This window comes from Aythya ferina (assembly GCF_964211825.1).
Source record: "Aythya ferina genome assembly, chromosome: 3".
Classification (NCBI taxonomy): domain Eukaryota; kingdom Metazoa; phylum Chordata; class Aves; order Anseriformes; family Anatidae; genus Aythya; species Aythya ferina.
This window is the reverse complement of record NC_140298.1, coordinates 2,702,621-2,728,643: the sequence shown is the minus strand read 5'-3', so window position 1 is coordinate 2,728,643 and position 26,023 is coordinate 2,702,621. Positions and strand designations below refer to the sequence as shown.

Here is a 26,023-nt window from a genome sequence, read left to right as displayed (position 1 = left end):
AGATAAAGTTTTGTTGCTAGGAGACTGTAACCATGAAATAGAAATGCTGGTTAGTTGACATACTTGAGAGAGGGTGGGAAAAGACATCTCAGTGTCTGTGTTATGTCAAAAACATAAAACAACATAATTATTTTGGAAAAACTAACTACAACAATACAAATCCAAACAGCAGTAAATCCACCCCAAGTGCAAATGGTCACAGGCTCTGGTTTAAAGTTTGATTACAAGAATGTAGCTGGAGTTAATAATTTAGATGACCCAGCAGTTAAATCCTCTGAGGAGGATGAGGAAAAAGATAAGAAAAGAGAGGTTAAACATATGCAGCTGCATCACTCTTCTAGCACTGAATCAACACAGACCTATAGGAGAGTGGGCAGCCCAGGTGACAGGAATTTGTAAAATCTGTACACGTGCTGCTATGCTTTGTGCTTTCCTAAAAATCTTAAGAATCTGAGAAGAGCCAATACAACATAAAAAGAAAGAAATGTGAAAGATTTCAGAAAAATCTAAAAGAAAAAATTAAAAAAAAAAAAAAGAAGGAGGGAGGGGGGAGGTAAGGACAGAATTTCAGAAGATACAGTGCTGTGGTACCACTAAGCAAACCCAGGCCACAGAGACACAGCATGAAGCTCTCTAAAGTTCTAGATAACAAGAATCAAGAGGATAGTGGGATCCAAGAAAACTCACCAAAATTTGTTAACCTGAAGTCAATGGTGTTAAAGGAATGATTATAAAGCTGTGTTGGGATTACATAGCTGCTCTCATTGCTGATGGTACCCATCAGTAACCTTTACCCATTGTGCAGGTATGGATAAAACTGCAGTAAGGAAGACAAGCCCCAGGAGCCTGGCCAGGTCATAATGGTAACATGAAAGGAACAACTAGCAAAAAGGAAGCACTCTATTAAAAATCTCCTTTTTTGTGTTCCTCATGGTCAGAGGAAGAAAATAATTGTCCATCTGATGAGGTAGTTTTTCATTCCTTGTTTTCTTCTTGCTGCTGACAAAGCTGGCATATACCTGCATAAAAGAAAGCATCTGCAAAATGCTTCTGTAGCTACTGGCAACATGAATGAAGTTTCAAATAAAATATTTTCATATCCTGATATGCTTTAAAATCTGATCAAGTGTGGTGAGAATCTGGAGTTGTGAAAGCTTGCAGTGCAAAAAATTGTAGGTTATTCAATATTAATATTATAATAAAGTCAATAATTTATGCTAGGAATGCTCAAAAATTGCAAAATGTAATTTAATTATTTTGCCTGTAGGGAAATGGTGAAAAAATGAGTTGTGCTTATTTAACTTAATTTTGGTTTCTTAGCATGAGGTTTATAACTACTTTAAGTATGCATGTTGTTTGTTTTCATTAGCAGTAATTGACCAGTAAACATAGTAGCATACTTTCTCCTGGAAAACTCGGCTAGTGTGTCTCTGTAGTAAGGAGCTCTGGCCAAAAATACCATACAGAGTGCACCTCAAATGTATCATCCTTGAGACTGGCTGCCCTTAACATATATGCATCCATTACGCAGTACAAACTGCAGGTCCCCGTGGGTTGATGTCTTAATGCTGTAGGTTGCAGAGCGTTAGCTCAGAAATGCACTCCCCAAGCTGTGCTTAGACATCTTTATAACACCCCAGCAACCAGAGAAGGTTTATTTATGTAAGTCTGGCTCTAAATTTGGAAGAAGCAGCATAGATCATCCTGCTTGCAAATATCTTTCACCTGTGCCTCCAGAGTCAGCAACTGCCTGGAGGAAATATTTCTGCTGATAATACCATGAGTACAGATACTAAATGCTTGGAGACACAAATATGTCCAGAGCAGAGATATACAGTCAGCTGCCATAGTGTCTTTTTAAAAAAGAAATCCAGGGCTTTACTCTTTCTTTACGTGCAGTTCTGAGAGCTGGCAGAGTTCATACCTGCATATTTCGGCAGCAAAGGCAGGTGCTTAACATACCCTAAATTACCTGTTAGAGCTCAAATTCCCATCCCTGCCTAGATGTAGTGTGAGCAGCAGTCAGTCCCATGTCTCCTGTCACAAGAACTTTACCTGTCAGTGCGGGTGTGATATACAGACACAGCCAGAAGCAACACCCCTTAAATCCTAAGCTAGAGAAGGCAACGTTGTCAAGTAAACAATTTTTTATTGGTATTTCTCATCTGCTCTGTTTTCATTGTGACTTTGGCTGCTCTGCAAGAAGCATAAAGTTGGGTCTGGAACTCTGCTTTCTACATCTCAGGTAGCTGGAAGCTGCAATGTTTCCCTCAAGATACCAAACAAACAAAAAAAAGTACACACACACACACACAAAAAAAAAAAAAGTGCACAGCACTTTCCTTCGCAGAGATTGCTGTTTCTGGGGCGCACAGAAGGGCTATTGGACAAAGGGCATCCGTGAGCAGAAGACATCTGTTTCCCAATCAAGCATGTTAGCTACAAGGTCCCCCTGACTCTCCAAATTTTGTTCCCCAGCTTTCAAAGCCCAGTTTAAGCCCTGGCTACATTCTAAGTGTGTGTTTGGATTAGATGGTTGTGCACAACATATCTTTCTCTTCTTCATCCCGGACGGATAGGAAATCCAGAAGAAAACCATACAGCACTGAAACCAGGTCCTTGATCTGGGTAAAGGAGAGTGCATTTTTCACTGATGTATGCGGTTAGCTTCTGTTGCTGTTCCGTTGGTGGATGCCAGGTAAAAAAAGCTTGGCTTCCTTGAGAATGTATGTTAAGGCTCGATACCACTGGGAACTGTTTGTCACCAGGTATCTGCTCATGTAAAAGCCTGACAGTACCTACCTGTAAACACTGAACAAAGAGCTACCTTCTCACCTGCCCTGTAAGATTATCCCATGTTCTCAGAGCCCCAGGGGCCTCTCACAGCCAGGATGAGCCATCCTGCCACAGAGCTCAGAGGGAGTGCACAGTCCTGCAGACCACGAGCAACATAATCACTTCATCAGCTACCCACAGCTGACAAATGCAAAGTCATCAAGCACTTTTAAAACACAAGAGTTTGTAAGAATCAAAGTGTTTTGTGTTTTTTTTTTTTTTTTCCAATAGGCAGAGTTTGCCGTAGGGAGCATGCTCCGAGTATGCCATTCACAAGTCATTAGGTAATGAGAAATTAACAAAAAAGCCAATTAGGGAGACACGTAGAAATCATCAGAGAATCATAGTTGACTGTTTCCTATGCTCCCATTTCAATTGGTTTTTGCCATCTAGAGGAAAATAAAATGATTGCCCAGGAAAGAGCACTGCTGATCGATTAGCGCATTGTTGCAGCGATATCTTCATTACAGTGGTAGATTACAAAAATCATTCATAATGGGAGTTTTCTGCTAAACAGCATTGCTTTCAAACGCAGACGTTACTGATCATTCACACGGTTAACAGATTAGTGATGTTGATGGAGCAGCCAGTTATCTCCAGTAAATAAGTACTTTTTCTGAAGATAAGAAAGCTGAGGATTACCAGGACTCATATTTTATTTTCAGACAGTCCTTGTTTCATGTTTCTTACTTCTTCTGAAAGGCTTGGAAGAAATAACATTGATTTCTCTTAAAATTTAAGAATGGGTTTGCTGTTAAAGTATTCACTCTATTGAAAGGGCATAGGGATTATTTTGATTTTAAGGTCTACTATATCAATGTGAAAAAATGTCTATTTGGCCTAATTGGTCCATGATCTTAAAGACTTCAGGCAGGAATTATATATGCTCAACTTCTTTCTACAGGGATTACTTTTCAGCTGCTAAGTGGAAGGGAAAACATATTTGGAAACTGCTTGACCGTGTGTTGATGTGTGTATGTAGAGGCTGGGAAAGGCCCTCACGGTGGCTCGCTTCTGCTCCTTTCCTGCTTAACGTGCACTTTGAGAGGTCTTCTGTGATAACAGTGTCTATTAGAGAAAAGGAAATAATCTGTGTGTAAATGCATATTTTATATAGTGCCATTCTCTCTAGACTATATTATTATGTAGAATGTGATTTCTTAGTGCTGAACTCCCAACCTGTCCGTAACATCGTGCTGCATTTAGACAGCTGGCACATAATCTCTCCTCTAAGTGCTCAGTTTCAGCAGAGTCATGAAAGATATTCTCAGGAGCTGACCCACAACAAAATGTATCCTGAGAGAACAAATCAGATATGGAACACCTGCTGGGGGATTCATTGATCAAACAGATCGGCTTTACTGGAAGAGATAATTGAAGCACTTGCTGCTCAGGCTTTGCTTGACTTTCGGAGTTGCCTTTCTCTTAAACCCTTACTGTTAATGTTCTCTGTCAAATCAGATTGACATTCTCCAGGCTGAAATAGGATGCATTCATTGAGGGTAAAAAGTAGATGTTGGAAGGCATCATTAACAGTATTTATCCTGTAAGTGAGGTACTTGGTCTTCAAATAGAGATAAGTATAACATATGCTAATACCTTGCTAGTTCCAGCATTTTGATTTTAAAAAATTGTCTGTAGCTGGAACACTGCTGCCACATCTGGAGCTCAGTTGTTGCTTGTAAGCTGCTTAAATATTAAATGTTTATTGATTTCTTATCCTGAGGAACTTGATAGTTTCAGCCAACTGAAATCTCTGTATAAAAGACTCAGTCCTTGAGGAAACTGAAAGTGATGAGGTCTAGAAAAAGAATGTTGTAGAACAGCTCGGAGGGGAGGGGAATGACAGGAATTACTGCAACTAAGTTGTTGCTTAATGCTGAGCAAAATAGCCTGAAAATCATTGCATCAATTTGTCTGCAGATCTGAGACCAAGCTCTGGTCTCACTGGCTGCAGCGGTAGGGGAATTTGGTTTTAGAGGATATTTATAGTACAAGAATTTTATCTATAGATGAGTGAACCATCTTCTGAGGGGTAAGATTCAGAAATAAGGTAGTTCTTAACTCTGAAACTGGAGATAAAAGGACGTTTCCTTCTGCTGTGGTTCAGGCTGTCTCTCTGTGACTGCTGTACCAGTTACAAAGGGTTTCCAGGAAAGGTTATTCACTAGTAAGTGTGCAGCCCTTGAAGCTCTTCTGGTGAGAAACCGTGGAAATAAAACATGTGTTTCTGTGAGTACTGAGCATATTCCATCTCGCTCTGGACCCTTTGTGCCCTTTGATCTGAAATGTGTAACCTGACAGACGTATTTCACACAGCAACTGATTTGTCACTGGCCTATAGGTACAGTGGATCAGAGTCCAGCCCACATACCATCATTAAAGTAATTTTCCGCTGTATTTTTCTCTTTAATATGTTTTCTCCATAGCAGTATACCTGAGCCCAAAGTTCATTCAAGTGTCAAAAAAAGAAGTGCCCAGTTGGGGGCGAGGGTGACTTCAGAGTTTGAGAAGGTTCTGTTTCGAAGTAGTTTTCTTTGTTGGTTGTTTCAGGTTACAAAATCCATACTGTGTACTTTTATTTTTCCATGACTTCAGTAACGTCTGGGTTTGATAACGATTTTCTGGCTATATCTTCATTTCTTGTGAAATTGTCAAACATTTTAAAATAAGCAAGCTCCTGATTAATAATTAATTTACTTCAGCAAACAGTTCTTGCTGGGTTGAGCCCATTCTTACTACTGTCCTTACACATGCAGCAACCGTTCTCCCTATTTGAAGTTAATGTAACAGCTCTTTAACCACTTCGGAAATAAAGGTGAGTGCATTAGTATTGATTCCTTTGCTTGAAATAACAGGAATGCAGCCTAATCGCCTCTCCAAATCACCAATACATTCCAGACTGAGGATGGAATGTAAAAAATATACGGAGAAAACAGGAATGTTTGTATTGCAGAGGGCACCAAATGTTAAAGGCGCCTGGCCAGGCCTTGCATCCCTCCTAGTGAATGAGGAATAATTTGAATATTATGGTTGCAAGACATAAAGTGTAGTTTTCTCCTCTAAATTGCATGGTTTCTTGAACTATGTTTCTTTCTTATATTGCTGACAAAGATTCATTAACTATTCTGCTTTTCAAACTCTCATGGTATTTTTTCCACTGTTTTGTTAAGCTGCACATATATTCATACTCTGACAGCTATCGATACCAATTTAGGAGGAGAGCTCTTGGAAAGTGTTTCTTTCTCACTTCAGCTGAGCAGGTCAGGAAATTATTTCCTATGATTAAGTGCTAAAGGTACTTAAATGCAGATACGGTTGAAGAGAAAGAAAAATCCAGAATTGTTGAGATTTTTCTAAATAACTTAATTCTGTTTTTACCTATGTCCTACCCAGTAATTCCCTCCCTGAGCCTTAAATAGGCTAACCCTTCCTTTCTTCCTGCAACCAAATACTGAAACACCAAGGCAGGACAATATGCCATGCTGGGCAATTCACTGAAAATCCTAAGGGCCTAAATACCAATGCTGCTGTCAGACATGTTGCTAGTTTTCCAAAATAAACAAACAGGGAAGAAAAAAAAAAAAAGTTCACCAGAGTAGGATGTTTTGTTAAGAAATGCTAACCTACTTTGTACGCAACACTGAACTAGCTACAGGGAACACTTCTTAAGTATACTTCTCCTGGTAAGGGTCAGGCATGTATTGAGAAAGGTCATGCACAGCTTTTGCAGTGCATTTAAGACCTAATGAAATTGCACCAAGGAAATGAGCTTCTTAAAAAGTAGATGAAATCAGTTTTGCAAACGTTTAGCTTAAAATACTGATGTTCACACAAGGAACTGAATTTTGAAAAAGGTTTGTTCTTCATTCAGCTTTTCTAACTACAGTTCTTTCACATTTCATCACCTTAGTTCTGTAAAACTTAATGTAAAATTGCATCTTTAGGGTAGGGTCAATCTAACATCACCTGCCATCTCCAGCATTTAAGAATCACGTGTGTCTCTGCCCAATATGTTAGACTGGGACAAACCAAGTGGATTTCCTGTAAAACCAGGCCTTATGTGTTGAAGTTAAAATAATAAGGGAATCATACAGCTAATAGATTAATGTAATTTATTTATTTACTTAATCTCTTGAAAAACTCTATCAAGTAATCATTTGGTTGCTGTTCATGTGCAATGGGTAGAGGAAAAGAAATTAGACTTGAATGTAGGAGAAATCTGTGACTGAGCAACTCTGTAGTGTGGCCATTCTTTTTCACCAAGTAACAGCTCAGATACATTTCAGAGGACAGAAAAAAAGAAACTGATATTCAGAAAATCCTTTTATACCTTGAAATGTAATGCAGAAATTTTGAAAACATTAAATTAAACTCATGATAATATGATATCCTTATCCTCATCCACAGTTGTACACAATCAAGCATGTTACATTTTTCAGTCTGGCATCCCCCAGTTACTGTAGATGAGCCCTAAATGTTTGGTGCTTTCATTCCAGAGTGCTCTGAAAACATAAGTCAAAACAAATTTGTTAATTCCATGTTGTTGATGTTTTTTATTGATGATTTTGTGATGGCAACTCTACAGTAATTTACAATAAATGTAATGGTAGGTGAACAAATTTTCAATGAAAAATAGTTAAAAACTATAATATAAAAATAATGGTCAGGATTTATCTTGCAGACACAGTAAACGCATACCTAAAAAGCAATTTAAGCCATCTCAGAATATGTTAGCAAGAATATATTAAGAGGTATCTCACCCCGGAAACTGGAGCACCTGCTCAGTGGGAGATAGTGGATGCTCAAGGCTCCTGGGCATGCCTTTGCTCGTGAAGCAAAGAAGTTATGCCAGCAAACCTACCCCAGGGCGTACGTTGCGTAGTGAGGTGATAGCTGACCAATGCAGGAGTTAGCCAAGGGAGCGCTGCAGCTTTTCTCTGAGACAGGCAGTCACTGGAAACTGAGGGGTTGATACAAGAAATCCGTGGTCTTTCTAATCCAAAATTTCACTGTTGCCAATGTTAGTGTGTATATCATGCACGCAATTACGCATTCTCATTTCTGGTGTGGTGGTGTTTATTGTTTATTGTTTTTTTTCCCCCTTTTTTTTTTCCCCATTCTGATAGCTTGACATGAAAGAAACTAGTTCTGGTCTTGAGATGTACAGCAAAATGTATTTCACCATGTACCAGAGCAGTGAAGCCCTTTGGGGCATCTTTATTGAGCATGAGCTACTGCTACTACTAGGCTGTCTCAGAGGTTAAGAAAAAGAAAATCAATAACATCAGTTTGAAAACCTCAAGTCTTGCAAAGCCCCTTCTCAGCCATTTTTCACTTCAACTTTTATTCCATTCATTTTTCTCTCACTGTCATTCATATTTGTTTAATACTCCTGAGCTGCAAATGAGTACTGAAGGTAAAATGTTCTCGTAAGATGAATGCAGTTACTCGTTTAATTGCTGCCATTGCACAGCAATTATCACCAACAGGTGTTGTGGTAGTCTTCAACCAGTGGGAATCTGCAGAGATTCCCCTTATAGCAAGGAAATTGTGTTTGTGAGGGTGATACCCAAAACTGCTGGCCAGTACAACATGCTGTGGTTCTGCTGATTCACTTGAGTAAAAAAAAATAAATGTTTCTCACAAAATAGGAGAATAGGAGCCTTCTCCAAGTTGCTGAAAAATTTGCAAGCAGACATACCTATTTGCCTTTCTCCTGTCTGGAAGTAACTATTTTCGAACAGAAAAGTTATTTTCCTGCTTAATATTTTTCCCCATTTTAAAGTTTTTTTTTCCTTTCTTAATAATAACAAATCTGTTCACTTCTGAGTGTTAACATCTAGAAGCTAAAGCATTACTGTGTCATTCCCAAAAGTGCTTGTTATGGCTACATGAAATTAAAGCCATTGAACATGATTCAGGTAAAACCTTCCTGAGATCAGTACATCAGCATGTTGTTCAGGAAAGGCTTTGATGGTTTTTTTGTTTAGTGTTACTGCACAGTGGTGCTCAGGACACACAGGCAAATCACCCAAATTGCTGGTGCTCACCATTTGTCGGTACAAACACATGAAATATTCCAGGGGCATGTTAATTTAAAGTTAGGCTTCCAAACTCCATAGAGCGGAGATGTTTCACTGTTCGTAGAGTGACACTGCCTGAACTTGATCACCTTTGACATTTTTAATAGGCCCCAGTGTATCTCATAAAGAGTACAATGACCTTTTATCTCCATTCTGTGCAGTTGCTAAAGCTTGTATGCATTAGAAGCTATTGGCAGCCTCTGTGGGCTTAATTACTGGGGGGAAGGGACTTCACATATTAAACAGAATCATTTTCAAGTTTAAAAAATGGTTGAAACTCTTGTGTTACAGCATGAAAAGCATTCTAGTCTGTAGCTTTGCTCCTTAATGGAGGATCAAACAGTATTTACTCCTCTCAGGAGCAAATGCAAATAATGACAGCAAAGCTATCCTACTCTTAATAATATTAACTACTGAAAAAATATCACAGCTCTTTATTTTTTTAAGCATATTTACTGAATACGTCTTTTGCTGCAAGCAGTAATCTAGCTTTATGTTGTCTATGGGACTAGCTTGTAGCTGTTCTATCATCTGAATTCTCAGATGTAAGTGGATCCAGAAGTAGGGTTTTAGAATAGCAGTGTACCCAGGAAATTATCATCATACCTGGAAAAGGAGGTTTGAGCACATTTATTCTCAGTCATGAGAAGATGCCATGCAATCTTGGCTCTGCTGAATCCAGAATCCATCTCCCCTTGCGTTCTCGGTAGCATTAGACTGTCACTCTTCCTTTCCATTTAAACGCAGAGCTCATCAGTAAGAGGTCTCTTGCACTGCTGAGATGCCCCGAGTGGGTCGTGGTGCCCCAGACCCTCGGGGTTTGGTGGTAGGCATGTCCTGTCCCCACTGCCCGTGGTCAGCCCACACCCCACGTGGAAGGGCAGCCGACACTTTGCCCATGTTGCGCTGCGTCGCAGCTCTGGCTCCTGTCACCCCATGGCTGTGGAGACATTTCTATTCTTTTGGCACTTCATCAGCCCAAATCTGTGCTGTGAGACTGTTCCAGGAAGGCTACAGAAGAACACCGTGGCTAGAAGCAACGTTCCTTTTCCTCTACCACAGTATCTTCTCAATTTTTGTTTACACCGAATATGCTGTCAGCTCCAGTAACATATTGGCAGTTTTAATATCAGTGTAATTGACACATTTTTGTCCTCTTTGTCTGTGATGTTAGTTTTCATTTTCTTTTTTTCATCTTTTTTTTTTTTTTATCAAAGCAAATTGTTCCAGAAACTTCTGTAATCCCTCTCTTTAGCCAAACAGTAAGATCGCTTTCTTTCCCTAGAGCAGTTTTAGCACTTGCCATGTGTGCTAGTCCTACTGATGTCTATCAACACACCTCCCTCCTTTTCTTTTTTTTTCTTTTTTCTCTTCATAGAAAAGGAGATGTTAGTAGGAGATGTTAGTGCAATTCAGCTTCTCATAATTGTTGATCTGGGTTATCTAGGGGTATTTTACACAGTGCTAATGGTTTTTAGCTTTTAAGGGAGTTTCTGTATCAATGGATTCCTTTCTCAACTCTGAGTTAAATTAGTTTTTGGTGAAGTCTGCCCACAGTGCTTGAAATGAAGTTCAAGACGCTGTTTTCATTTGCACATGCACATAACTAAGTTTCAGTAAGCCAGTGGCTGGCATTTTGGTGGGCAGCAAAGAGTTAGGAGCTGAGTGCTGCTGAGCATTTGTAGCTGATACTAGGGGACGTAAGAGGAGGCTTTCCTTGCAGTTTGCCACTAATTGCATCCACAAAAGGCGGGGAGGCTGGGCTAACTGTGAGTGATGGATTATATGTAAAATTAGCACTCCTATAGAAAAAATGCCTCCTTCATGATAAGTAATACCAATAATAGTTTTCTGGCCAGGTTGAATGCATTGATGATTAATATAAAATTAAGATAAATCATTTGGGATAACTGCACTTAATATGCACTAAAATCAATCAAGCGTACATCACATCCTATTAATCACTGCGCTTCTCTTCTGTCCGCCTGCATGTGCAGCCTGGGGCACAGCCACCACCAGAGCCACTGCCCCACTGGCACCTGAGGCATCTTACAACCACGCAGCTCCTCAGCGTCTCCTCTTGTCTCAAAGGCTTTTTCTTACATTCAGTGCCCATTTACGTCCCAGCTAATTAATCACCACATGTTAAATAGCATGGCACACACACAAGGACATTCTATACTGAAGGTGACAAGATATCCAAGGATATTTAGAGCTGATAAGTATTGCTAAATGTCTCTCACTGCTCTGCCTGCCTGCCTGCCCTTTGGTCAGGATGCTGCATCCTTCACAGTGCACTCTCCTTGCTCTGCACCTGTGCGGAGCCTGATGCAGCATCAAATGCAGCTGATGTTTCAGTTCATGGTAGGGACTGTGCATTTCTAGAGCATCATTTAAAATATTTAAGCCTGTCTTTTTGCTCCACTGTGAAAATCTCCTTATTGGGCTATTTACAGTCTTTTATCACTAGAAGTGGAGAAAGTGGAGAGGTTCTGCAGTCAGCCTGTGTACCACCTGTGTTACATGTTGAGTTCTTAGCATCTCTCACAAGATGTTACTACCCATTAATTCCCTGTCTCCTAAATATCCTTATGACCTTGTGAATTGACCTACGTATAGCCTACCTTCCAGCTGGATGGCACAGCACCTTCAGGAGCTGCTGTTGCTCCTGAAGCTGGAGTGGTGGGCACATGGGGGCTGATGTCTCCTGCCCCAGCTCTGAGCTCCCAGGGCACTTTGCCTGCCCAGAGCGGCCAGCCTAATGCCAGCAAGGGCCAGGGGTTTGCTGCTTCTGGACTTGTGGCTCTGTGTCTGTGGAGGGAAGGGAATTAAATTTATAGGATTTCCAAAAATTGTATTTTTTTTTTTTATAGATAGTCTGCAATGCCCAAATCGGAAATGCTTGCCTGTATGCAGCATGATGTTCACATTTGGGGCTTTTACTCCTTTTGGTGCCAAGTCTGACAAGCTGGCTGTTGCTCATTTTGTGTGAGTGACAGGAACCTGGAGATACGGCCCTCTCCACTGCGTATGTGCTGTCAGCTCGGGTTATTCGCATCCTGTGGTAGTGTTGAATTGCCCTTCTGATGTAGGCAGAGATCCTATTTGTCTTTGTAGCTGCAGAACTGGCAGACTTGCTGAAGTTTAACCAGAAGGCCCTTGAAAGTCCCTACAGCTGATTTCGTTATGGCTTTTTTCTTTTTCATTATGTTTGACATTTTGAAGGCTGAGCCTCATTATAGACAGGCAATCTCCAGCACCAGGCTGGGGAAATGAGTTCTGTGAGATGGTGAACACATGAAAAAAGTGTGAGAGAGTGACCACAAAATTAAAATGAGATTTGAGGCACATTTTTCCTGTGATGTAGACTTGTACAATATGTGTTCGATGCAATGTGCCTAGAAACCAAAGACCTTAAAAATGGGAGCAAAAGTGATCCCTTTTCTCTGGGCATCTGAGAAACAGAAGTATTCAGTTCACTGCAGCAGATCTTCTGCTCAGTGTATAAATACCCTTATTAACGTAGCAGTACTAATATTTGCAAGGCTAATTCTACTTTTGTAATGATGGAAATGTGTTTGAGGTGGTTTGTAGTCAAAAGTCTTTAAACCAGAGGCAAAGATGTCAGTGACACAGTCCCAGAGAAGGAGGAGCACCGGGCACTTGCTGTTCAGCTGATCCTGCTAAAATAACCTGACAGCCACCTGTGTGCCATCCCGTATCAACTGTTTCACTTGACTGAGTCCCAGTTGAGAGGACATTCTGCTGTATACAATGTGCTCTGCTTGTTTCTTCTCCCTGTACCCTTTCTGAGGCCTGTTTTACTCCCTCTGTTTACATGTAGTTATTTCTTAGATTTTTTTTTTTTTTTTTTTTTTTTAAATCCAGGTCTTCTACTTCACCATTCTGTATAAAAGCTCTTTTATGCTACCACGAATTGATTACTACACCAATAAACTCCTGTGTAATGCAGGGCAAGGACAGTCTAAAGCACAACATGGTTCACACGTGTTAAAAAGCTAGACCTCCTCGCTGTCGCAGAGAAGCAGGCAGATGACACACTGTAAGTGTTTGCTAATATATTAACATATCAGTGACAAATTAGATTTCATTTGTTACCTTGGTTCCTGCCTTTCTTTGCCTGTTAATGAAGGTGATATATCTTCCAAGAATGTCAAACTGTGGTTCCAAAATAGAGTAAATTCTTAATAATGTAATCAGATAATTAAACATTAGCACTTGTGACAATTTTGGCATTAAGTGGTCTCATTAAAGGCAGTTTTTCCTTTGCTTATGTCAAAGAGAAACAGAACTGCTGAGGCAACAAGATCTGAGTCTTCTGCTTTAAAACCACTCCGTTCTCCAGATCCGTATTTAAATGACGAGGCAATGTTGAGTGAGTGCCCATCGAGCTCTTTGCAGTGAAATTCAGTGGGCCTTCAGTCCGAGATTTGGACTGCACACAGTTACAGGAAGAGGAAGATACAAGGTGTAAAGAGGAACACTAGCTTATAATCAGGTTAAAGTCTGTGCCTTCATTACTAACGATTTAGAAGTTATTCCACAAGCACAGAGAGAGAATGAGGATTTGTATTTGAAAACGTACAGGCATTTGACTATTTTTTTTTTTTACTCCAGTAGAAAAAAAAAAAACAACAACTTTCTTTCTTCCTTAAATGTGGTTATTTTTGGAAAGATTAAAATGTTAAAGGAAGAAGGATAATGAAGGCAGGTTACAAAAAAATAAGCAAAAACTGTTTTGTTTTGTTTTGTTTTTTCAAAAAGCAGTCAATATCTTCTCACAGTTTAAGGTCCACTGCTAGATTGTGTCAAAGAGACCTGAGGCAGTGCACAGCACCACCATGGCAGGCCAGACTGGCCTCCGCTGTGCCAAGGAGATCTGGCAAATTAAAATGACGTGATTCTCTTGAACCCTACCCAAGTGATTAGAATGCAATTCTTCGAGTAAGTTTAAACTTCTTATGGGAAGCTGACAAAACTGTAACTTCCTTCCAGAACATCCCAACAGCAAATCCTCAACCTGTTTGAAGAAGGAAGGGCATTATTTAAATCGCGCAGTTTTCAACAGAATTAGATCTTCCAATGTATTGCATTAATAGGTACTTTTTGTGGAAAAATCTATCCTGAAATGTATCCTGCAAGTGGGATGTGGAAACAGCTTTAAGTGCAGAGTAGGTAATATTTTGGCTTAATCAAGAGGACAATTTTAGTTGACGTATAAAACTATTGGTCAGGCTCTAATAAGCACAGCTTGGAAAAATTTCTTTGTTTTCCCCTCCCCAATGGTACAAAAATCTTCAGAACAAATCATCCTTCAGAAACATTACTGAAATCAAAAGATACCATCTACTGAAGTCTCAAAACAGGGTGAAATAACAGAAGCAGCACAGGGATGTGATCACTGAAACCTTCAGTCTTGTGAAGAAGAAGGAAAAAAAAGTGTTTGATATTTTCACCTTGGAGCTAGAAAGTTGTTCAAAATACTGTTGAAAATCTAACTGGGTAAATGAGATTTTGTTTAAACTGTGTGGAGAAAACAGACTATTTGTGTGATACTGGAACTTTGCAGAAAGATTACTTAGCATTGCTGCGTTTGCTGGTGTTGGCAATCCAGTCACCCTGCTTTGGAGCCCAAAATCCTCCAACTGGAAGTGTGTGAGATAAGGGGCCCCAGCTGAGGGGCCTCCAGGCTGCAGCCGAGCCTGCTGCTCTCTGACATCGCTCCCCAAAAGCAGCAGGTGGGCACATGGGCATTTTGGTTTTGCTTCCTTTTGATTTTCCTCCCGTTATGTGGAGCCGTAGTGATCTTTCTTGCTAGATCTACTTTTATCCGTTTCTTTCTGTTGACTCTTGGGAAAGGGGTTCTTGACATCCCTGGTATCAGTTTTAATCTGACAGATTGACAGCTCTTACAGCTGCTGATCAGAGCTTCCCTGGCAGGACAAAAGGAGCCTGCACACACAGAAATCTCACTTCAAGGGTGTAAAAGAGAAAGAAGAGAAGGAAGGAAAGGACAAGAGAGGGCAGAGGGGGAAAGGAAACATTCTCTTTAAAGCAAGCTGGAAGAAGATAAACTGTTAAAATCAGGCCATACAGCAAAATGTACTTTTGATTGTGATGGTGAATAAAAGCCCTTTTTGGAAACTGGGAAACTATTAGAGCTCATTCCAGATTATTTTATTGGAGTATAGAAATAAAAGCCTTGCTAGGAGTGGGTTTTTTACTGTAGCGTCCCAGCTTCAGATTAGCTTCAGTAATCTACTGATTTTCGTTACTTTTTTTTTTAATGAACACCGCCTTTAGAGAGAAAAGTATTCCAAATAGCAATTAAACCTTTAACTTACTGTGATGACCAAAAAAAAGTCTGCAAATTATTATTGCTTTTAATAGTTGGCTACCTCTTAGAAATCTTTTTTTTTCCTACAAGTACCATGGGTTTTGTAAAATATACTGTATCCCTCTCTCTTTTAATTTGAAAGGTAATTTAATAGGTTTCATTTAAGCCACAGTATACATGAAGGGACTCATGTAATGGTTTCTCATAGCTTTATACATAATAAGTCCTAAGAATACCTGCAGGATCTTAAGAGCATGTGAGCTATTTTCAGATGGTTTCAAATGGATTCTCCATGTGAAGACAGAAAAAAACAAGAATTAACTGTCAGAGCATTACTGCTGCTGGCCTTGGATATTTCTAGAAAGCAAAATACAAAAACAAAATGAGAAGAATTTTTGAGAGCTGTGTGGTGGCTTTCAGCTCTGCACCTGGAGTGGATGACAGCAAAAACCCAACAGATCCCAAGAGTTCTCAAAATGTTAACTAAATACATAAACATGTATGCGTGGTGTACTTTCTAGTAGTACGTGTCTGTCTCCACAGCAAAAGCTGAACAGTTTCTCTACAATGCTGAACTCAGCCAAACTGATGGCTACCTTGCAAACTTACTTCATCCTCAGAAGCGTGAAAAATCAAGTGCCCACTAAACCTCTTTGGAAATACTTCAGGAAATTCAACATAATGCTGAAACCCCTTTTTAATTTATTAATTGAGCTTAATTCTCTTTAATGTATTTACTTCGCAAACAGATTTTTTTTTCTAAAGGAAATAATTACTGAATAAGGATAATCTGTGTGTTCCTGCTGTTCCCTAATAGGAATACACATCGAATCATCTGGTTAACCAAATTTTGTTCAGATGCCAGGATGAGATAGCATATAGTTGAATATCTTGCAGGTTAATAAAAAGCATACACATCCTGCTGACGTGCAAAATACTTGCAGTGCAAATGTGTGTGAGGAAAATAAAGTATTGCAAAAATAAAGCCATCTGGTGTGTGAACAGCAAAGCTTGTTGAAAAATTGTTTCTGCTCTGAAATGGGCATAAAACAAACAAACAAAACCCCTCTCTGTGATACTAACTTATTTCAGTTGTTTCAGTTTAATAAATATGTTCCATTTTTTTTCCTCTCCTCCACTGAAAATTAGTTTACAAGATTTAGGATGGAGAGATGCTTTTAAATGAATAATTCAACCATTTAATTTTCATTGCCATAAAACAGAAGGTTTTTGACCTAAAGAAAACACTTTAGTGCAGGCTCCATCTCCTGTAAGATTTCTTCAACAACTGCACAGATCTGGGGAAAGCTTAGATTTAGAGACAGTGGCATTTTCCATTGGAAAAAAAAAAAATTTTAAAACATTAAATCTGAAAAATCTCACCCAGCCCTAAGCAAAAAGCATCCAAAGGCAACTCCAGTCAGTGTATTACTGAAGAAAAGCCATAAATGGCATAACATAATGGTGAAAAAAAAAAATTCAAATGACAGCCCTAAAGCATGAAACAAGATCGAGCTACAATTATAAAATCAGGCTGTCAATATTTTGATCCTCCAACAATTCAAGTGTACTGAAGAAAATTTTGGTGAGTCTCATTTCACACATCATTGGAAACAATAACAAACATACCATGGATAAAAACCACTTGATGTTCTAATGCACTAAAACATAAGCTGAAAGTAGCAATGAGACAATTGTACAAAGTCAAATAAAAAAAGAGATCCTATTTATGTGCCCATGCCTGGGTATTTTCTCAGATGTTGATAATGGGCAATAGTCTTTAAATTTCTATTACTATTAAGGCTTTAAAATTTAAATATTATGGAATTTTTCAAGAAGAGCCACTCGCAAAACAATCTTTTTTCCTTTTTTGTTCTGTTTTGTTTATGTTATTTTACACTTGTATAACATCATTAACATCACTGGACATGTTCTGTAGGACTAAGAAAAGGCTCTTTAAATCTGTTCAGGTAAAAATGTCTTGAATGTGAGTGATACATTCAATAAAACATCCAGGACCTTGGGTCAAGAAATATGAGTTCTTCAGACATGTCAGATGGGGTATTTATTACAGGCTGATCTGCACTGGTCCATCAACTGGCATTGGCTTTGTCTTCAAGAAACTTGCAAAGTAATGCAGAAGTATATATTTGTATGTATATGTATATTTCTTATGTCTCAGTTCAGTCTCAAGTGTAATGATGTTGCTGAGGCTGCCAATTAAGAAGTCAATACTAGAATCACAGAATGGTTTGGGTTGGAAGGGACCTTAAGGAACGTCTGGTTTCAACCCCAACTGATGTGGGTATCCACTTGCTGGCCCTTCCATTTCTCTCTGCCTACTACACATAAGAAACACTTCGAAAAATTTTTTGTCCTTGCTGATCTTAATGGAATTCATACTTAATGGAATTCATACTGGAACTCAGTATCCCACTGCCATTTAGCTCTGTTTCCAATTTTGTGTGTTCAGTGTCAACTCACAAAGTTATTGATTAAATAGCATGAGATTTTTGAAGTCCAATAAAAACTCAATATTCTTTTCCAGCTATTGTTCTACACAGCCCAAATATTCTTGATTTCTTTATGGCAATTCTGTGGTGAGGAAGATCAGAAATACTACAACAGCTGGCCAAAAGCTACCTGGTTTTAGAAATGTAACTTTACTCTGAATTCCCTAGTTGGAGTGTAGCACATTTCTGTAAGTGCACATTGACAATGTAACCAAGTATTTCTCTTCCTCTGAAAAGTCATATGTACAATATCCATTCTCAGGTATTCAATTCTACAGTTTCTGAATATTCATCTGGAGAGAATTTTAGTTTTTATACATGATAAAGAATTTGTTCTTTCCTTTCATGAAGTATTCTCCTTGACCCATGACCCAACACTGTTTAATCTTTATCAAATTGAATTTCTGTTGTATTAGGGAAGGAAGGTTTTTACATCTTTTAGTGCTTGTATTGATAAAAGCAGAGTTCTGTGTTATCTTGCAGTCTTTTGAACTCTCATGCTGTCACATTTTTTTACTAGATTATTGTGGTATCTCTGGGAGAGCTTGAGATAGGGCTATATAAGGCAACATGATGAAAAAGCAACATGGCACTGAGCCATGCTCAGCTGGCTTCCCAGCTGCTGAGCCTCTGCCATAGAGACTTGGATCTGACTTAAAAAAGGATTTAGTATCCTACAGAGAGGCACAAAGAACGTTACCTTCCTAAAACGTGAGTTAAGGTGTTTGGGGCTCTTCCCACCCACTCAACAAGCTGTTGACCTGCTGTTGTCCCTGATAGATGGGACTTTACTAGAGTGGTGGTGAAAGGGATAGAAGAGGGAGTTGTTGAATGTTTCAGTGGAGTTACTTGTGTCAGAAACTGCTCACCTGTTCAGCTGTAGAAAGTTAAAGCCCTGCATCCATGACAGTCCATGCTGCCAGGGATCATAGTGAAGTGGTTACTGTAGGTGCTGTGATCAGATGGCAGATTTGGGTATGCACACACACGTCAGCAGCTTTGCTTACTGCACTTATTACCTTAAACCAATGATCAGTGCCAGCTTGCGATGAGACCCTTGATTTTGAATTGGAGTGAAGGAAGTGGAGAGATGATGGCTGTAAGTTTGTAAATTAACATAACTTTGTAATAGCCTAAAAAACCTAATTCACTGTCTCATTAAAGCAAATATTATACCCATCTTTGTTCAGGAAAGTAACTGGTTTAAAGATTAGCATGCCCTTAAACATACTAGCAAATTAGCATATACAAATCATAAAGATTTAGCGATCATCACACTGGATTAGGCGATGGATTGCAAAATAGAATAATAGGTAGTAGGTCAAAAGTGTTATGTCAAGAAAAGGAAATAATACTATGTGATTGATACACCCAGCTAAAACTGTCTGAAAGAGCTCAGGTTTAATCTGAGTCACAATGAACTGCTCACGAATGCTCTGAAGACTGATAGTTATTCATAAAAATTATTTAGGAGAAAATTTGTAGAACAAATGTGCTGGAGAAAATCTAAACTGCTGATGGTCAGTTCTGGAGTAGAAACTGCCAAAACTTACTAAATTATTCACTAGTCGTTGTTTGTTCAGTTCAGTGTATTACTAAAGTTATTGATTAGGTAGTTTATAGTATTTGGATGTATTTACAGAAATGTGTTTCTCTTCCCTCCTTTTATTTTGTAGTATAATGTGTTTTTTTGTTTGTTTTTTCCAAAAATGCACAGGGATTAAATCATGCATTATTTATAACATGCTTAGTGCTTAGATATTAAGCTCAGATAGTAAGCTAATGGGGAAGTTTCTAACCTTTTCAATATTGCACTTCACTATTCCAAAATGAGCAGTCTGTGTCTGAATAAAATACCGTGGATAATGACAGAAAAGCAAAGCAAAATGCCCAGTCATAATATATATGAAAGACTAAAAGCACATCTGTCAAACTCCCTTTTATTTGAAAAGCATGTTGTTTTTTTTTTTCTCTCTCTTCTTCAGCACAGCAGAGCTTCCCCAAATGGAATCCAGTAGTTTACTACCCTACAGTAGCACAAATTCTTGACTTGTTTGAATTAGGCAATTTTACATGTAATGTATCATAAATACTTGAAAGTCAGTTTAGCATCTGCAGAGGAATACCATTGGTCATTAATGTATTAATCTCTATAGCAAGTGATCAGAAGATACTGTCCACGTAAATGTATCATACCGACCTGAACTTCAGTGGTCAGGGGGATATTTCCTGCAGACATCTGGGGCCCTTTAGCTGCCAGCTGAACCACTGCATGATGTGATAGCTGCACTGCCGCAGTGGCAGCACTGGCGTTGCTTTTGGAGCACTGCACTTAAAGCTCAAAGATTTTGCCACATGGAGATCTGCTTCCAGCAACATAAAAGACAACATACAAATGCAAATTGCAAAATGTACAAAAATGCAAGATTCCTGGGCAGCACTCACTGAGATCAAGGAAGAGACAGAAGCGGGGCAAAAAATCTCATGCAACTCACCTGCAGATTAGCCTCTTCTAGAAAAGGAGAGAAAAATACGACAAAGAATATTCAACCTTTAGTGACTCTGACCTGACATAGATTTGTAAACCTCTTGGAAGGAAAAGGAGAGTTTAAGACTGGAAGGAAATGCTGTGACAGTTACCTGAATAAAAAATCCAAGGCTCTCATCTAGTGTTTTCCACATCAGACAATTTGTGGCTGTTAACCTGCTGGGTTTTCTTTCTGTGATGCTTGTGCTAAGGGGCTTTGGGGTCCTCTTTTTCTGTAACAGCCTCCAAAGTCAACACATTTAGGCAAAATGGAGGCCATGAGCTCATTCCTCTGTCTTGATGTAAAGACTGCAAATGATGACATAGCCACCCAAAATGTGTCTGTTGCTCCAAGTTAATTATTTCCTCAACTGAAAATTTTACCTTCTAATCTGGATTTGTATGTTCCTATTTCATATATGATGTGTTGGTATGAAGAATTTGTGGCTTCCTTTAATTCTTGCAAATCCTCAGTGCATTTGAGAAATAAACTGATGTTCACTCTGAAGTCTGAAAAATGCTGGTATTTAAATACAATGGATCAAAGTATCTCCTCCTGATTTATGGACTTCCCTGAATTTCCTGCTATGATTAATAAGAAGATGTAGACAATAACCTTTTTTTTTTTTTAAAAAAAAAAAAAAGCAATGTAACAAATTTCACTTTGTGCTATTTGTCTTTTATATATGACATACTCCAATAGTTTAGTGCTCTGTAAAGTTTTCTGAAACTTTTAATGACAGCAGTGTCAATACCACTCAGGAAAAATACTGGCAGTGCTGGTAAACAAATATTTAAGGGAACTTGATAAATGCAGTCACTGCTATATAAAACTCATTTCTTCCTTCAGCTTCCTTCAGTTTCTTCTCTTAACCGTCTCTCCTCTTCTGTTATTTTGCTTGTCTTCCAGACATCAATGTTGAGGCCAAGATGTCCACCGTCTCCCCAGACTGACAGCAGCCTTAACAGAAACTCCTGCAGGGCAGTGGTAATGGCTGTCTTAGACCTTTCCACTTGCTTTTAACCTTTCTCCTAAGTTACAAAAATGGCAACAAGAAAAATCCTGAGTGTAATTACAAATCTGTGTTTCAGTCCTGTTACTGCATTTGAGGCTTCTTTTCTAAGCCGCTGTTGATGAGCCCTAGGGGCTTTTCCATGGGGCTGCATTGAGTGGAGTAGGTTGGTAAGCTGAATTCAGCTCTATGAAATGATACTGATACTAGTAAAAGTTCTTAACTTGTAGAAAATCTCTCTGGCTGATTGAAAAGACTTTTGGTAAGCACCGAGCCTTGTGACCATTATTGCTCTTAGGGCAGTAACTGGCAGCTACACCTCCCAGTGCTTTACCTACTAAAGCATAGGGAAGAGGAGCCAAAGGGGTGATTTTTCTATTTGATAATCCTAAATAGCTCCTTTTTTCTATCTAGCTGCATCAGTACTCAAACATTGTCTGTAACTAAGTGAATTAAACAGTGCAGTGGGTTGTTTTGTGTAAAGATTGTAAATGGGCAGGTTAAACTTTGCATATACAGTAATAAACCATGGAGTGGTCTTGTTTGCACATAGACATTGGAAGGGAAGCATCACGATCCTCATGACCACAAAGCTATGTCAGAGTCTGCCTAGATTGAAAACAAATCAAAAAAAGGTTTGTCTGGAATAACTGGCTTGTTTTGCTTTCCTTTATTTTGGTTTTGTTGGTATGCACATTACTTCCATCTTCATGAAAGAGGTGGATACATCCTGCCTCCTTTCGAAACAGCCAGAGGCAAGGGAAGGAAAATGTTTTCATGCCACAGGTCACACACTCTGAGATAACGCCTGCTCAAAGGAGTGTGGCACCCACGGGTTTTTCCAGAGCTTTATTTTTTTTAATGGGTGAACTCTCCTTCCCTGAACATCACAATGCCTCTGCTCCCCTTGCCTAAAAATACAAAAATCTCTAATTTTGAGTAAGCTTTCAAAATAAAATTTCTTAGCGATGCCAGAAATGTTGTCCAGGTGCTTAGTTACCTGCCTGTTTCTAGCATCATTTACTATTGCAGGTGAGTAAGGCATCTCAGCCAGAGATATTCCACTGCTACTAGGTCAGTTTTGGAAGTTCATAATCAGTATAAATGATAGCAAGTTTTGTCAAATTATTATTAGTTGCAGTGTAACAAGGACAGTGCAAATACACTTTCTGTAGCAATATTCACAAGCAACCTTTCTTCACAGGAACACTTTTGCCTCCTCTTTTTCAAGATGTGTATGGATTTTGTTATGCTTAAAACTAATAATGTTTTTGATTCCTTATCATCAGAAGGTTATTACAAGCTTGACATTTCCACTCTGTTTATAGCCAAAGCATAAGAAAAATTATTTCTATGCGATGTCTGTGGTTACTGTGCCACTCCAATACAAATCCAGGAGGTTTAAGAAAGATGCAGCTGAGCTGAACATATTCTTTCTACAGTCAGATCTGGCGTTTGTGTGCTTTTCTGGCTTAAAGTTTTTATTTTTCTGGTTCTAATGTGGGGCCCTATGTTTTCTCCTTTTCTTCTGCATGAAGGATGGAAGCATGGAGAAGAGTCAGACAATAAAAAAGACGTTTGGGCAAGGTCAGTGAATTTGAAGAAGGAACCAGGGCAATGCCAGGAGTTTGCAGTGCTCATCTGCTGGGGACTGGTGGAAGAGATTTTGAATGTAGGTGAAGTCACCTCACATATGGTAAGTATTTTAGAAAAAATGGAATAGAGCATAACAGAATCCTTTTTTTTTTTTAATTTGGGTGGAAGTCTTTGATTTTTTTCTTAGCCATCAAACTGAAAAACAGCTGCTCAGTTAGCTCTAGCCAGAATAAAACTCCCCGCCTTTTTGCAGGGTGTGCTGCTAAACAGGCAGTGTCTGCAGAGCATTTGTTGTTGCTGCATATCGTCACTATAGAAGAACTCACATGAGTGGGAAGAAATGCAATTGTGTGTTCAGCAGTGGTGGTGTCGGGGCATCTTGGGTTAAAGACCCAAGGTTAAGCATGGTGACTGCCAAAAACATGCAGTTTTTGTTAGGAATGCTTGAAATAATTAAAAGTCTGATTTTTCAGTGGTGCACTGTGGATACTGTGCATAGACTCAGTGAAATTTGTCAAATTTCAGGTAACGTTTATAAAGCTTCAAAGGGCCAGGGCATTCTTTGAAACTACTCATGGGAGGAGGAGTCCTTCCACATAGCCACGAAAAATGAGAATTCCCGCAATCTCTTCCTTGCAGGAATATATATATATATATATATATATATATATATTTTTTTTTTAGTAAATGCAGACATAATATTTGTGTTATTTTACCATCCTCTGCATCTCTAAAAGCTCCCTGACTTTATCATAATACTGTTTCTGGATTTGGCCCATATGTGAAATCAAAAGCAGAGAAATTCCTTTAGAGTGTGGATGAAATCTCAGACCATGGGTGTGGAAGTATAACCTTAGCTATGACTGTGATTTTAAATATCCACTGATAAAGTATTTGTGTGGCTATGGATCATCAAGGAAGATGTGCAAGTGGCAGACTGAACTGTTCCCAACAAACTGTGTCTGTCTGCCCAGACAATATATATTGTCATGACAATTATTTGCAAAATAATTGAAGCTAGTTTCTGTTTAACTCCTGTGAGTTTCCTTGTTATCAGCCACATATGCTTGATGCCTAACATTTGAATGTTTAAAAGGTTTTGAAGCTTTTATTTTCTATAGCTATCACAGGCTGACAAGAGTCACTGTGGCAGCAATAGGAAAGTGTTTGGGATCAGTCTAAGGAGAGGGAGAAAAGCTGGAGGAAGGTGATGGTGAAACTAGGGCATTTGTGGCACTTTCTAGGAGTAGGGGCTCATGTCACTTTTCTGGTTGCTTTGTGAGGGCTATTAAATTGTAATGCCAAAGCCTTTTCCATCAGTGGCCTACAAGTAATACGTATTTGAGTATTACCAATTATTTAGACAGTAGCTTCATAGTTTGTGGTTGCTCAGGCATCAGCCACGAGGAAAATCCACGGTTATGCTCAGCCAGCTGGATAGATAGCTTGTGACTAAAGTGTCTGATCAACAAGGCTTATGTTTGAGATCTAGCATTGCGAATTTGAGCTGCTTTCAAAGTAGCTGCAAGAATTAAGCAGAAAATATTTCTAATGAGAAACTGCAATTGGTTTCTTGCTCCCTTTCAAACTGAAAAAGACACAAAATCAATCAAAACTCAGGGTAAATTATTCACCTGACTTTAGCAAAGAAACAAACTGGCAATAAAAGGCCCTTCATTGTGAGAGGCAGCAGAGCCCACACAGCAAATGGGGCTGTAGAAAGTGTGGCTGAGCAGCCTCCTCCAGTTTGTGTCTCTGCTCTAGCCATACTCCTGCTAGGCATTTGCAATTTTCCAGGTTGTGCAGAAATAAAACACTGCATTCAATGTGGGGAGAAGACATAGGCAGGCAACACCAACATGTCACACCCAGTTTTAAAGTCCAAGGTACCATTTTGCATTAAGAGAATAACAAATCTTTCAGGTGAACAAATATTCAAGTCCTGGAGCAGTACACTGAGACAGAGGTTTAATGAACTCTTCAGGGGTGGTTTTTCAGCTCGTGTAAATTGGCTCAGAAAAAAAAAAAAAAAAAAAAGAAAAAAAAAAAGCCAGCAAAAAAGTTGCCCTGTCTTTATATAACTACACAGTAATGATCTCTCCCTGTTCTGCTGGGGAGCTTTTATCCTCAAACACTGTGTTCCATGTGGATTATCTTGATGGTTTTTTTTTCCCCATTTAACACAGGAGATAAAGACTCTGGCCTCTGTATTTAACTGTAGCATTTTCTATCAGAAAATAAGGCAATACTTTCTAAGGGTAGCTCATGCATTGAACTCAGCTGTCAAAGCTACTCATGCTGCCTTGGGTAATTGGCTACTCACAAATCTTTATCTAAAGTATAAAGTAAATAACTACCAAAAAGCCTAACCTAAACTGAAGCTGTAAATTATCCCACAAATTCCTTTTACTGCTGTTTTGCTTGGATTTACTCAACCTATAAATCAGAACTGAACAAGACTTGCACAGAATGATGGCCACAAGGATCTTTATGAGGTCTACAGCCATAAATTTTGAAGCTGAAGAGGCTGAACGAGGAACCATCTGAGCTCTCCTTCCCGCACGGTTTGTATGCTCGCTCACTCACTCACTTCTGCCAGCTTACTCGACATTACTCAAAATGCGTTCTGCCTCATTGTTTAGAAACTTGTGTAATTTTTTGGTTTTTGTTTTTAAAATGGGTAGGATGGTAGGAGATTGAGGGGTGCCCAGCTTTCTCTGCAATGAGCAGTTGTTAGAGCAACCACCCAAACCACAGTAAGGCTGGATTTGGCTTCCTCTGGAGCCCATGTGGTTTGGACTGGCATTTTCAGCTGCCTGGAGAGCTGCTGGAAAGTAGCGCTGTTAAATAAATCTGCGTTTCATGGTTTAGGAAAAGCAAAGGAAGCAATGGCTGAAAGAAGAGTTGTGGGGATTTTACAAGAAATAACACTTGGCTTAGGGACTGGAAGTCAGAATGACGGAGGCCTTGCTGGACTGTGCCTGCTGTCTCCTACTGAACATCTTCCAGGATCGTGCTATCCCAAAACTCATAAACTACGGGAAACAAACGTTCAGGTTTTAAATGTCATATAAATTTGGCGTAGCTGAAATAAT

The 26,023-nt window shown here is 39.2% G+C and overlaps 1 long non-coding RNA gene across 1 annotated transcript in view; it reads left to right on the top strand.

Annotated features, from left to right (window-relative positions):
- Positions 1-26,023, top strand: part of LOC311434427 — a 452,952-nt gene that overhangs the window by 405,202 nt on the left and 21,727 nt on the right. Inside the window, exons 13-15 of the long non-coding RNA XR_014691476.1 lie at positions 21,230-21,307; positions 22,871-23,028; positions 25,376-25,492. This is a non-coding gene — a long non-coding RNA (uncharacterized lncRNA). The remainder of the gene's footprint in view (positions 1-21,229; positions 21,308-22,870; positions 23,029-25,375; positions 25,493-26,023) is intronic.